The sequence below is a fragment of the Eubalaena glacialis genome, chromosome 12 (genome assembly GCF_028564815.1).
Source record: "Eubalaena glacialis isolate mEubGla1 chromosome 12, mEubGla1.1.hap2.+ XY, whole genome shotgun sequence".
Taxonomy (NCBI): domain Eukaryota; kingdom Metazoa; phylum Chordata; class Mammalia; order Artiodactyla; family Balaenidae; genus Eubalaena; species Eubalaena glacialis.
The window spans coordinates 38806213-38821148 of record NC_083727.1 but is presented as its reverse complement, the minus strand read 5'-3'; the positions used below and the strand labels follow the sequence as shown (position 1 = coordinate 38821148).

The 14936-nt window shown below is 38.2% G+C and overlaps 1 pseudogene; it reads left to right on the top strand.

Moving 5' to 3' along the window:
- Window positions 1-14304: 14304 nt before the first annotated feature.
- On the top strand, window positions 14305-14456 carry LOC133102687 (U2 spliceosomal RNA; annotated as a pseudogene).
- The last annotated feature ends 480 nt before the right edge of the window (window positions 14457-14936 follow it).

Genomic DNA, 14936 nt, shown 5'->3' with positions numbered 1-14936 from the left:
TAACATTGAGTAAAAGAAGCCAGACAGAAAAGACTACATAGCATATGGGCATCATTCTATTTGTATAAATTTTAAAACTGGGCAAGTGTAAATTATAACACTTGAGAATGCATGCTTAGATGGACAACTATCAAATAAATCAAGGAAGCAATTGCCATTTAGAAGGAGTCTATCTTTTAGAAAGAGAAAAGGATTACTATGGACAATGGGGGGTGGGGTATGAGATGCTGGCAATGTTCTATTTTTTGATCTGGGTGATCATTGTATGAGCATTTATTTGCTTTGTGTTAAATCACATATATATATTTTCTACATGTACTATGTATTTTATAATTATAATATTTTTATTAATTTTTATTGGAGTATAGTTGCTTTACAATGTTGTGTTAGTTTCTACTGTATAGCAAAATGAATCAGCTATACATATACATATATCCCTCTTTTTTGGATTTCCTTCCCATTTAGGTCTCCATGGTGCATTAAGTAGAGTTCCCTGTGCTATACAGTATATTCTCATTAGTTGTCAATTTTATACATAGTATCAATAGGGTATATATGTCAACCCCATCTCCCAAGTCCTCCCACCCCCTCCTTCCCCCTTGGTATCCATACATTTGTTCTCTACATCTGTGTTTCTTTCTGCTTTGCAAATAACATCATCATTTATACCATTTTTCTAGATTCCACATATATGCATTAATATACGATGTTTGTTTTCCTTTCTGACTTAATTCACTCTGTATGACACTCTCTAGGTCCATCCATGTCTCTACAAATGACCCAATTTCATTCCTTTTTAGGGCTGAGTAATATTCCTTTGTATATATGTACCACATCTTCTTTATCCATTCCTCTGTCGATGGACATTTAGGTTGCTTCCATGTCCTGGCTATTGTAAATAGTGCTGCAATGAACATTGGGGTGCATGTGTCTTTTTGAATTATGCTTTTCTCAGGGTATATGCCCACTAGTGGGATTGCTGGGTCATATGGCAGTTCTATTTTTAGTTTCTTAAGGAAACTCCATAATGTTTTCCATAGTGGTTGTATAATAATTATAATACTTAAAACAAAATAAATGAGAATTTTTCAAACTGGACCAGGGGCATCAAGAAAGCTAGTAATGGTAATGATTTAAGGACAGGACCAGGATTAGGATGAGATGAGCAAGGCACTCACCTTGGGTGCAAACTTTAAGGGAGGGCAAAAAACTCACTAACTGTAAGTAAATAATCTTTTAATGTATTAAAGAATTAATATCAATGCAAAAAATTCAGGATGAATGAAATATCAAAAGGATTGATAACAAAGAACAAATATGAAGACAGGATCAATACAGACCAGGCACTGTTTTGTGCTTTGACCTATATTAACTGATCTAATCCACATAGAACTCTATGATGGGGCTTCCCTTCCCTGGTGGCGCAGTGGTTAAGAATCCGCCTGCTCATGTAGGGCACACGGGTTCGAGCCCTGGTCCGGGAAGATCCCACATGCCATGGAGCAACTAAGCCCGTGCGCCACAACTACTGAGCCTGCGCTCTAGACCCCGCAAGCCACAACTACTGAGCCCGTGTGCCACGACTACTGAAGCCTGCGTGCCTAGAGCCCGTGCTCCGCAACAAGAGAAGCCACCGCAATGAGAAGCCCGCGCACCGCAACAAGAGTAGCCCCCGCTCGCTGCCCGCGCGCAGCAACAAAGACCCAACGCTGTCAAAAATAAATAAATAAAATAATTTTTTAAAAAAACAAACTCTATGAGGTAGACCCTATAATTATCCCTTATTTTACTAAGAAGGAACCTGTGGCACAGAGGAAAGTATTTTCCCAAGGTCATCCAGCCAACCCATGGTAAAGCCTGAGTTCAAAGCCAGTTCAAACTCAGAAGCCATGCTCTTAGAGACAGAACTACACTCCACCTGCCCGTTTGCGAGAGTAAGTGAAGGCAGTCAGATCGTGACAGCTGGTGATCTCCCATGGGTGATATTAGCTCTGACTCCTTCTACTGAGCATATGCCCTCCACATAATTGTGATTATTGTGTTCAGAGGACAGATATAATTAAAGGAAGAAGATTAGGGAAATCAGTATAATTGGGGACCTTACAAAATTGTCATGAAACCTCTCTTTTCTTAAGTGTGATTCCTATGGTGTGGGATATGCCAAGCAGCCAATAAAACCTCCTAGAGTTCTTGCACTCAAATGATTCCGTCGCACTACTGTAATTCACGCTACTCTAGGACTCCTGTGAGGGTTAGATCGAGTAAACTTAGTATCTGATAAACATAGTTGAATAAAAAATACAGATTTATATCAATTAATTTGAAAATTATACCACAGTACGTTGCTACACTTTAAAAGCAGCTTAGAACTGTACAATTTTTCAGGCCTTTTTTAATAAGAATGAGGGCCAGCGTGGGGAGTACGTGGTGTCAGGTTTTATTTACCTTCTGAAATGCTAACTCATTAAACAAATGTCATCATTTAGACTGTTGTTTTCTGTTGAAGTAAGCTCAGTTTGAGCCAGAGAAAAACAAGTCACAGAATCAGTTTGGTGAAAGTGCACAAAGCAGCTTAAATTTCAAAGGTAGCTCAAAAATTAATGACTCTTAGTTCCCTCAAGGTGCAACAGTATGCTCTGAGAACAGAGAAAGAAACAGAAAAAAAAAATTAGGGAACTAAATAATTCCAATGAATATTAATGAAAGATGGGCACTTTTCAGGCAGAGCTTTGTAGGTAGAAAGGAAATAGAATTTGTAAGAGAGTAGATTTCAGTAAACAGTTATTTATAGATATGGGGAAATGAGTTCTGCTGAATTTCAATCCTTCTTAAGCTGTGACAATGTCCATTTTTTTCAAACAAGTCAAACCTTTTGAGAAATAAAGCTTGCTATAGGCTACCAATATACCTCACTAGAACATAAAAAATTCCATTAAACAACCACTTTTAAAAATCTTTTCTAAATAGTCAGTTTGATGGTTTCATAGAACCATAACTCTGAGCCTACATCCAGAAACTTAAAAATTGCCATTAAGTCTTTAGCCATCCTGCTTTCTGTTTTAATTAAACTATGGCATAAAGTATCACTGCAAAAAAATGAGAGTTCTGTTGCAGAAATACTCTCTCTATGACAATGATGGGAGTAGAGTTGAGAAAGTGAACTGAAAAGCTGATTTGAAACTCTCTGCACTCCATCTAGAAAGGTGGTGACAGAGTTAAGGTAAGACTCAGGGTATCAATCACAGCAGGAAAAATTATAATTAAATGTTTTAAAGTACCATTGTGAAAAAGTCACAGTTTTCTATTCTAAACTTAAATTAGCAACCTGTGAAGTAAATTTCTCTGAGGCTCATTTTGAAAAATTTTAGAATGAAAATTAGTAGACAAAATGTCAGGTCCAAAACTTTAGAAAAATCTTGGTGATACTCAGTTGGGCCCCAAAGCCTTTCAATTCATCTCCTCCTCATTATTTTTCTGTTAACAAAAGGAGTTATCTTTGACTGTTAGTGTTTCCACGCAACCATCTTTGACTGTTAAAGCCAGAGATGGGTCTGTCAGAGCTGTCAATATCTTTCTGTGTTCGGGATTTCAGCCTTTCATCCATCTGAACATATAAATGTAGACCTTTTGTGCTTTGCAGTTCTGATTTTTCATGAGCATGAATGCAAAAGAAACTGAGCTAAGAATGGCAGCTACAACTCTCCTGACAAAAAAAGATAATGCAAAAAGGGCCAATTTTTAAAAGAGGGAAAATGTTTGGGGCATAAGAGGTTTTGTGACTCTAGCAATATGTTTCTCTTTTCCGAATTGTTACTCATTACTGTCAATCACCATCCTATCCTAGAACGCTAGATCCTGTCACTCGCTTTTCCAAATGCAAATGAAAAAACATCCAATCTTCAAGTTCATTTTAGTTAGTTCTAGGTTTGGTTTTTTTTTTTCTTCCCCACATTGAGATCTAAGTACATACAAACAAAAGCAAGTAGTTACCTAGTTCTGGTTCAGAAAATGAAAGCTCAAATCTTCCAAGGAGATATGGTAATTTGTCCTGAATGTTGGGAGACTGTAATGAGCTGTGACCACTCTTTCCAGGAAATGGGTGATGGTCACTGGGGCGTACAAATATGAACCACCATGAAGATCCAAGAGTCCTATGGAGAGACATTAAAATTTCCCACCATTCTACTTCCACAGATTCTCCTTCCTTCAGCAAAGAGTAGTTGAGTCCTATTCAGGTACTGTGCTAGGCCTGGGGATAAAATGGTGAACAAGTCACAGTTCCAGCTTCAAAGAGATGAGGGCCTGTGAAGAAGCACTAGACTAACACTGGTGAAACCTGTGAGGTTCCCTGTGCCATTACCCCACATTCACTCCTAGAGGGCAGGAGTCCATTAACATATAACAAAAAAAAGAGTCCGTTTTTGAGAAGCAATTAGAAATTCAAAGTCTTTCAGCTGTTTCATTTTGAAGGCTCAGAAAGACTTGAGTTTTACCCACACATTGACTACATGGGAGAGGCTACTGTGTGAGAACATGGGGGTCCCCTTACCCCACAGAAACTAATGAACTGGATCAAACTAGATCACTGTCCAGCCCAAAGCCCTCGATGGTTTCTCACTGCAACCAGAATAAAGTCCAAATTCTTTCCCTGACTATAAGGCTCTGCATGACATGGCCTGAATACCTCTCTGTACTCCTCTTTTTTATCCCTATGACTAATGTTGCTGTCACGAGAGTTTCCTTTCTGCCTTCAAATATGCCTGCCTTGTTCTCATGCCAAGATACTAGTGTGTTCTTTTGGCTTGGAATTCTCTTCCTCCAAATCATTGTATGGTTGCCCTCTCCTCACCATTCAGGCCTCAATTCACAATACCCTAAACTAAAATAACACCCTCTCATTTTCTTGTTTGACTGCTCTTAGCATTCAGCTGTACCTGAAATTATGCACATGTTTGTGTGCTTATTGAGTGTCTCATAATCCTGTAGGCATTCCACCTTCTTCACTTCTCTATTCCTAGAGCTTCAAGTATTGCCTGTTCTCATAGTGGGTCTTCCAAAAAATATTTGCTGATTGATGCGCTGACTCGTTTATGAGAGAAGAATGAGCAGGAGAGTTTCTATGGGTACAAGTGTTGGGCAGAAACAAGAAATGTATATTAATGTCACTATAACTTCATTGTAAACAGCCTAAAGAAACTCATGCAACTCACTATGATACGTGCTACAAAGGGAATAAATTCAAATTTTGAGAAGTGAGAAATACCCAGAAAATAATGACATCTTAGCTGATATTTCAAAGATAAGTAAGATATAGCCAGATTCTGGAAGAATAAGAGATGAAGGGGAAAAGCCAATCCCAGCCCCTCCCCCCAATTAAACTGAATATATAAAGCTCAAAGAGGTTTGACATTTAAAAAGAAAAAAAATGAGACAGTGAAACACAGAGTAATGGCATCATATTTGCATGACAAATAAATGGAAGGGTTAAGACTGAAAGCCAGGAATTGAGTTAGAGAGCTGTTGAAGAAATCCAGGGGAGAGGTAACAGCATTCTTCAACTGGGGTAGATCCACAGGGGATGGGTGGAATTGGATAAACCAGGAGATTTAAAGGTGTTATAGAATCAATAGGACTTGGTTGAATAGGCATGAGAATGAACAATGGGAATATTTTTTACCCAATTTTCCTTACTAAGCATTTGGATGCATCGTGGCTTCAGTAACTGACAGAGGACCTTGGAGGAGAGGCAGGTTTCAATGGACAAGATAATGTTCTTGTTGAGCTTAATTTGTCAGAGGAACAGCCAAGTGGAGCCAAGGGGGCTATTGGATGTACATGTCTGGGAAGATGCATTTGTGAGTTGGCCTAGAAATGATAATTAAAGTCATGGGAGTTGATGAGGTCATATAGCAATAGTAAACAAAGGGATAAAAGAAGGCAAACTCAGGTGGAACTCTATAAAACACCAATATGTAATATATTTTTTTTTAAAAGGAGAAAGGGCCAGTTATGATGTCTAGTTAGAGCAGCCAGAAAGATAGGCGGAAAACAAACTGTGTGAATTACAAGAGCCAATGAAGGAGAACATTTCACTAAGAGTAACTATTCAACAATGTCAAGTGGTAGGGAAAATCTCAAATTAGATTAGGTTTCCAAAGTGCCCATGCTATTTAGTAAAGTTGCTGGTTACAATCACAAGAACGTTTTAATGGAGTGGTGAAAATGAAAGTGGGTTCCAGGAAGTGATTCCAGAAACCTGACTAGGAAATGGGAGGCAAAATACGGCCATAATGAGTGGAGAAAATACTTTAAAGAAATTTAGCCATTGTTGTGAGGCAAGTGAAAGACTGGAGTAGAAAGAGAGATGGTGAAATATTTCGTTTATGTTGGAAAGTAACTTAGAATATTTAAATGCTGATAGAAGAGAACCAGTGAGGAGAGTGGTTTTGAAGATATAGGCAAAAGATAATTAATGGGGCAAGATTATTGAGGAGGTGGAAGGAATGGCTATGTAAGACTGAGACAGATAAATTATAAGAAGGGACACTTGTTTCTCATGAGAGGATTATAAAAGGAAAGAATATGTGTAGACCAAGTAAATTATACATGTGTGGAATAGGAGAGAAAAATAACCAGAAGAACACAGGGAGAATGATGGTATTGATGATATGAATTTTTCAAGGCACCAGCCTATGTAAGTCTGTGGCTTCCTTCAGTAGGGCTCATCTGCCTGAATATAGAAATAAAAAATGGTAGTTATATTGGACAAGATTTGGGGGCTTTTGAGTATTCAAATGAAAAAGCAAGATAGCAAGCTAATTAAAACTGGTTGGAAACTGTGATCATATGGTGACTGAAAGTAAAGTAAGGAATAAAGTAAATGTTAATGTAAAGTTGAAGGCAGTTAACAGGCTGGCAAAATTCCAAAGAGCTGAATATTCTGACTTATCTTACTTCTCATTCTCTCTTTTTAATTCCTTCCAATAAGGTTTCATCCTCATCACTCCATAAAAATTTTCCCGGGCTTCCCTGGTGGCGCAGTGGTTGAGAATTTGCCTGCCAATGCAGGGGACACGGGTTCGAGCCCTGGTCTGGGAAGATCCCACATGCCACGGAGCAACTGGGCCCGTGAGCCACAATTACTGAGCCTGCGCGTCTGGAGCCTGTGCTCCGCAACAGGAGACGCCGCGACGGTGAGAGGCCCGCGCACCGCGATGAAGAGGGGCCCCCGCTCGCCGCAACTAGAGAAAGCCCTCGCACAGAAACGAAGACCCAATACAGCCATAAATAAATAAATAAATAAATTTTTATTAAAAAAAAAAAAAAATTTTCCCTGTGAAAACACTCATGATTTACATCTTGCCAAGTATCAATGAATAATTCTCAGTCATTTTCTTGATCCCTCTGCAGCATTTGACACATGTTGATCATTCTCTCTTTCTCGAAATTCTTTTTTTACTTGCATTCCAGAACTCCACACATCTTTAGATTTGCTCCTACCTTATCAGCATCAATTTCCCACTCTATCACCTCTATCTGAATGAGAATTTTGGAAGCATCCAGAGCTGAATGATTAAACTTCTCTTTTCTTATTCCTTAAGTGTTGTCAACAAATCTTAAGGGTTTAGATACCACCTATTTTCTGATAGCTCCCAAATTTACATCTTTAGCACCAATTTATTTTATTCTCACTCTCCCAACACTTGAACCTATTTAGATGTTTAAAAAGCATCTCAAACTTAAGCTATGTAAAACAAATTCTCAATCCTTACCACCAACCCCATTCCTCCTTCAGTTTTTCCAATTTAATAAATAGCACACCAATTACCAAGTTGCTCACACTAAAAACTTAGCATGTCATCTTTGAATCTTCTCTTTCTCCCACATCTCATATCCAAACCATCATCATATAATATTGGTCTTTCCAGCAATATGTATTAAGAAACATGTGGTGCCCATCCAAGGTGTCAGGTATTATTCAATGAGTTCATTTTTATATGGTTAAACTGTTCCCAACATAAAGGGGCTTTGGTATTTAGATGTCCATAACCCAGAGTTAACCATGTGAACTTGCCTTATATTGGGGAATGGTACCCCCTAAAATATAAAACGTGACATTTTTCAATTCTGGTTTAGTTCTTCCCTGAGATTGGACCTTGGTAACCCTAAGAGAAAACAAATACCTAAGTCCAGAGTCATTTAAGGTTTGGTTGATGGGCCATTCATGTGGGTCCCAAAGTGATAGCTGCAGTTTCTGAAGTTCCACTGGCATTTCTTTCCTCTAAAATGAAATATCCTAAAGCTCATCAGTTGGATCCCTATAGTGGAGATATTAACCAACGTAGCCCAGAAGTACTGAACAAGAGCAATTGTCCACAAATTCCACAGTTGGATTCATTTTTTAAATTAGAATATGACTGTGCCCATAGGAGAAAAACATTTGAATCAAAAGCATTGGTATGTGGAAAGAGGGAAATAAAAAGAAGGATTATACAGTCCTAGTCCCAAATCTTGGGAAAGCTATCCACAACAGATATCATCTGCTTCATTATCCTGGTTTTTGTCTGGTTAATTTTAGTTTCAGGTCTCTAGATGATTGTGAAGTCCAAGTAGGAGGTGGCACCTTCTTTAAATGAAAAACGTGAATCTATGAGTCAAGGTCCCTTGGTTTAGTGGTGCAAGAGTTAGTTAACAATACCTGGTAAAGTCCCTTCCAACAAGGTTGGAGGGCATCTTTATGAAGATGTCATTTCCAATAGACATAGCCTCCAGGTTGGAGACCATGATGCTGTATGTCTTTATCTCCCAGGAGCACAGTGTGGAAAGATTGCTCTATAAGCTGCGGGTTAACTTTAAGGCCTTGATAAGTTCCATATAGTAGGGTAAGAGGTTTTCTTTTAACAAGTTCATACACACCATCATCTAATCTCATGGGTCTGCCAGTAAAGATTTCAAATGGTGTTAACCTAATTTTCCCAAAGGGAATATATCTCAGGTTAAGTAAAACTAAAGGCAGTGCTCTAGGCCAAGACAGCTTAAATGACTCAACAAATTTAGCTAACTGAACTTGTATAATTCCATTAGGGTGTTCCACCAGTCCTGACGACTGGAGATGGTAGGCACATGGAAATGTTGTAAAGAAGGCCAAATTTTACAAACTGATTGAATCACTTGTCCAGTAAAATGGGAACCTCTTTCACTGTGGAGTTCAGAGGGTATTCCTCAAGTGGGAATAACTTTTCCCAGTAAGACTTTAATTACTGCTGTGGCCATGGCTTTGTGACAAGGAAAATCTTCCATCCAATGAGAAAACATACAAATCATTACCAATACATATTTATAACCCTGAGATGGTGGCAACTGGATAAAACCCATTTGTCACACCTCAAAAGGTCTGGAGGGTAAGGAAAAATAACCCATGGAAGTTGGATGGGTTTTCCTGGGTTATGTTTCGGACAAACTTGACAACTTTGGTATATGTGGCAAGCCCTTTTAAGAGATGGTTTCCAATGGTTTCTCTCTCTGTACTGGGAACCAAGGTGAGGTGTTTTATTTTTTGTGAAAATATAAAACTATGTTCTTTTGACTGGAAAAAAAATTGTTTTCCCCATTGAACGATCATATTAGTGTTCTAGTGAATCAGATTATGAATATATTCTAGGATAAATTTTTACAAACATTTAGGGAGAAGAGGTCTACCATTTGGTCCTAACCAAAGGTTTCTCTTGGAGTCATGTGTAAAATTCTGTTTGATCCAATTTTTTCAATCTTTCCAAATGGAGAGTTGTTTTGCTTCTAATATTTTAGTAATTAATTCATATTCTGAATTTACAGGTAAACAAGTTATGGTTTCGGACTTTTGGAGGGCTGCTATTTTGGCAGCAGTGTCAGCCAAATGGTTTCCTTTACTTTCCTCCATGTCTGTTGAGTTTTAATTTTTAAAACTGTCCATGAGTTTTAATTACTGCCAAGGATTTAGGCAGTTGCATGGCATCTAAGAGTCTTACCACATAAGAACTGTTGTGAGTTTCTGTCCTCAGGAGGTAAAAACCTCTGTTTCCAAAGTATGCCAAAATCATGGACAACACCAAAATTGTACCTACTGTCAGTATATATATTAATAGTTTTATCTTTTGCTAAAAATCAAACTCAAATTAATGCATAAAGTTCTACATGTTGTGCAGAAGTAGCTTCTGGTGTGCTGTCAGCCTCAGTGACTTCAGTTAAAAATACTATAGAATAGCTGGCTCAGCAGCAACCAGACTCATCTTTTATTTTTTATTTTTTAAAATATTTTATTTGTGTACATTATTCTTTTCAAAGCTTTTCTACACATTATTTAGGTTGGCCTTCAAAATAGTCTTAAAGAGGCAGGTAGCACCGTTATTTGATGTCATTTCAGAGGCCCAGATATAAGAAGTCATTTGCACAAGGCCATGCCACTATTTGTAGTAGAGAATCTCTGACTCCTGATAAGTCTCTTTCCATTCAACTCTGTTTTTCTGATTTATATAAAAAGTTACACAGACACAAGAAACTTCAACAAAGTCGTGTCAAAGAAGAAAGGAATTGATAGTCCTATAAAGGATGTGAGTAATAAGAAATAAACTGGAAATGTAATTCATAGGAGTCAAATTGGTAAAGCATTTATGCATACTTTTTCTCATTTATTTCTTTTTTTTTAATTGGGTTATAGTTGTTTTACAATGTTGTGTTAGTTTCTATTGTACAGCAAAGTGGAGTTCCCTGTGTGCTATACAGCAGGTTCTCATTGGTTATCTATTTTATACATATTAGTGTATATATGTCAATCCCAATCTCCTAATTCATCCTTCCTCCCCTTCCCCTGCTTGGTGTCCATACATTTGTTCCGTATATCTGTGTCTTTATTACTGCCTTGCAAACCAGTTCATCTGTACCATTTTTCTAGATTCCACATATATGCGTTAATATATGATATTTGTTTTTCTCTTTCTGACTTACTTCACTCTGTATGACAGTCTCTAGGTCCATTCACATCTCTACAAATGACCCAATTTTGTTCCTTTTTATGGCTGAGTAATATTCCATTGTATATATGTGCCACATCTTCTTTATCCATTCATCTGTTGATGGACATTTAGGTTGCTTCCATGTCTTGGCTATTTTAAACAGAGCTACAGTGAACATTGGGATGCATGTATCCTTTTGAACCATGTTTTTCCCCAGATATATACCTAGGAGTGGGATTGCTGGATAATATGGTAATTCTATTTTTAGTTTTTTGAGGAACCTCCATACTGTTCTCCATAGTGGCTGTATCAATTTACATTCCTACCAACAGTGCAAGAGGGTTCCCTTTTCTCCACACCCTCTCCAGCATTTATTGTTTCTAGATTTTCTGATGATGCCCATTCTAACCAGTGTGAGGTGATACCTCATTGTAGTTTTGATTTGCATTTCTCTAATAATTAGTGATGTTGAGCAGCTTTTCATGTACTTTTGGCCATCTGTACGCCTTCTTTGGAGAAATGGCTATTTAGGTCTTCTGTCCATTTTTTGATTGGGTTTTTTTTTTTTTTTATATTGAGCTGCGTAAGCTGTTTATATATTTTGGAGATTAGTCCTTTGTCCATTGTTTCATTTGCAAATATTTTCTCCCATTCTGAGGGTTGTCTTTTCATCTTGTTTATGGTTTCCTTTGCTGTGCAAAACTTTTAAGTTTCATTAGGTCCCGTTTGTTTATTTTTGTTTTTATTTCCATTACTCTAGGAAGTGGGTCAAAAAAGATCTTGCTGTGATTTATGTCAAAGAGTGTTCTTCCTATGTTTTCCTCTAAGAGTTTTACAGTGTCTGGCCTTACATTTAGGTTTTTAATCCATTTTGAGTTTATTTTTGTGTATGGTGTTAGGAAGTGTTCTAATTTCATTCTTTTACATGTAGCTGTCCAGTGTTCCCAGCACCACTTATTGAAGAGGCTGTCTTTTCTCCATTGTATATTCTTGCCTCTTTGTCAAATATAAGGTGACCAGATGTGGGTGGGTTTATCTCTGGGCTTTCTATCTTGTTCCACTGATCTATATTTCTGTTTTTGTCCCAGTACCATAGTCTTGACTACTATCTTTTAAATAGGAACCATCAGTAAACTAGATCAGTTCAGTGTTTTCAAGAGGCTTCTCCTGCATATCATCAGGAGCTGGTCAGTCAGCATCAGCCATGAGGGGCTTCATCCGCTGGAGAGTGTAGAAGGGTAGTGGGATTCAGGGTATTGCAGTGGGGCATAGTCACATTAAAAGGAAACAGTAGAAGAATTCACAGGAGGTTAGTCTGCTAGTGGAAAGATGCTGAGTATGGTGAGAATTAAGCAAGACTTCCATGCAATAAGGTACATAAATAGTCAGTGGAGACCCCATTACAATTTCTTCTACATGTTGTAATAAATTGGCAGTGGCCACAATGGCTCTCATGCAAGACAGAAGACCTTTAGCTACTGGGTTTATTTGTTGACTGTAATATCCTATAGGTTTATGGTGGTCCCCATGGCCTTGAGTAAGTACACTGAGGGTATTTCCTTTTCTTTCATGGACAAAAAAGAAAAAAGGGCAGTTATTAGGGTGACCTAAGGCAGATGCGTAATGAAGGCTGCCTTTAATAAGGTAAAAGCTCCTTGGATTTCTTTTGTCCAAATAAGAGGTTTGGTCTGATCAGCCATAAGGAGGGAGTATAAGGACTGAGCCATGGCAGAAAAATTGGAGATGCAGTTCTACAGTGTCCTGCCAGTCCTAAAAAACCTCTGAGTTATCTTTTGGTTTTGGGGCAAGGAAAAGTTCAAATACTTTGAATCATATCTGGATCTAAAAGGAGATCTTGCTCAGTAATTGAATGGCCTAAATATCTGACTTTATGTTTACAAAAGTGGAGTTTTTTCTTTGACAACTTCTGTCCTTTTTTGCTAGTTCTCAGAGGTAATGGAGGCTATCCTCCAAGGATGCTTCCTCTGAAGGAGAGCAGAGAAGAAGATCATCCACATATTATAAAAGAGAAGATTTTTGAGGGATGGTGACATCAGCAGTATCAGCCTTTAAAGTTTGCAAAAAATAAGTTGGGCTTTCAGTGTAGCCTTGAGCTATAACAGTCCAAGTGAATTGTTGGTTTTCCCAGGTAAAGGCAAACAAGTATTGACTCTCGGGGTCAACAGGGATGCTAAGGAAGGCACTATGGAGGTCTATCGCTGTAAAGGTTGTGCTCTTTGGAGGTATGGCTGAAAGTAGGGTATGAGGATTTGACACAACTGAGCATCAGGGTATAACTGTGTTAATGGCTCTTAAGTCCTGAACAAACTTAAGAGAGGATGAGAGTGGTAAAACAGCTTGTACGTGGAGCAATCAAACCTTGTTTAATATATTCTTTAATTATGGGTTTGAATCCTTGAATAGCTTCTGCATTCATGGGATACTGGTGAATATTTAGCAGGGGCTTTCTTTCATCTACCTGAATCTTTATGGGTGTTACAGAGTAAATGCAACCAATGTCAATAGCATTCTTAGACCAGATCATCAAGGATGGTATCTAAGAGAGGGTTAGAATCAGCCATAGAGACTAAGAAAACTGGAATTTTAATAGATGAGTCTCCTGGAGAATTGTGAGAATCGGGGTCTCCTTCAATATGTAAAAATATTTCCCGCTTTTGAAAGAAGGAAATGTAGGCTTTATGAGCCTCTAAGAAATCTCTCTCCAATAGGTGGATGGGGACAGAAGGGACTAAGAGGAATGGATGAGTCCCTTCAATAGTCTCTAATTGAAAAGGGACTGGAAGAGACCTGCAAACAGTCATTGGTTTGTTAGATACTGCCACCATTTTCACAGTTTCGGTATTCCAAGGAAGGGGAACAGACAGGTTGATGGGGTTAAGAACTGACAAGGTGGCCCCTGTATTTACTAAGGTCTTAGTAACTTCATTCCCAATGGTTAAGTCCATTTTTCCCAAAGAATTTGTTAGGAGCATGGGGAAACTCCCCCTTGTCCTGGGAGAAGCCCTATTGTTGAGAACAGCCAGGTAGGAACTTGTGAGAATGCCTGTCATTTTTAGGCTATTGATTTTCCAGTAATTGTTTAAGTTTAAAACAGTCTTTTTTCCATTGGCTGAGACTTTTACAGTAATTGCAAACCTCCTTTATTTGTCATTTATTTTGGGGACAATGAGGGTTTGATTTAGCAGAAAGTTGTAGTTGTAAATGCATTATTTGGGTTGCCTGAACTTGAGCATTTCAAGCTTTTTCAGCTGTCTTTTTTGTATCTTTCTGAATAGCTCAGGAGAGCAGTTCAATCGCTTCTTGGCCTTTTGGCTAAGATCAAGTGTAGGAGAGCAGTTCAACATAGTTTACTAAATCATGAGGTTGCATGGTGGCCCAATTAAGGCATAATTTTCTAATTTGTTGTCCAAGGTCTTCCTATAAACCTTCAAGGGCAGAATTTAAAAGTGTTGAGGTTTTATCATTAATTTTATCTATGCCAGAATAGTGTTTAAAGCCTTTCTCAATTGTATTATAATAAAGACGGATTCATCAGGTTTGTGGATAACTTTTGGATTTTTTTTCAGTCAATAATTTGAGAGAAGCCCTCGGAAATTTTATCATGAAGCTGTTTTGTTAATTTAGAGGCTCACGCATAGCAGTTTGTCCCTTACAGGTAAAAATATTTGGTTCATCCCCACCACCTAACAAAATCCATTTTTTAGCAAGACCTTCCCTACTAATATTGATAAAGATCAGAAAATCCTGGCTCATAAGTCTGAACCGTAAGAAGGAATTCCTGTGCAAAAACCCACTGGATCTTCCTTGGGGCTTAGGAAGTCCTTAGCAATTGCACTGGAGTTCAGCTTTAGTCCAGGCAATGTAAGAAACAAGTTGGTGACTCTGGTTAGGGCTGTAGACTGGCTTGGTTAGGGCAGGAGGATC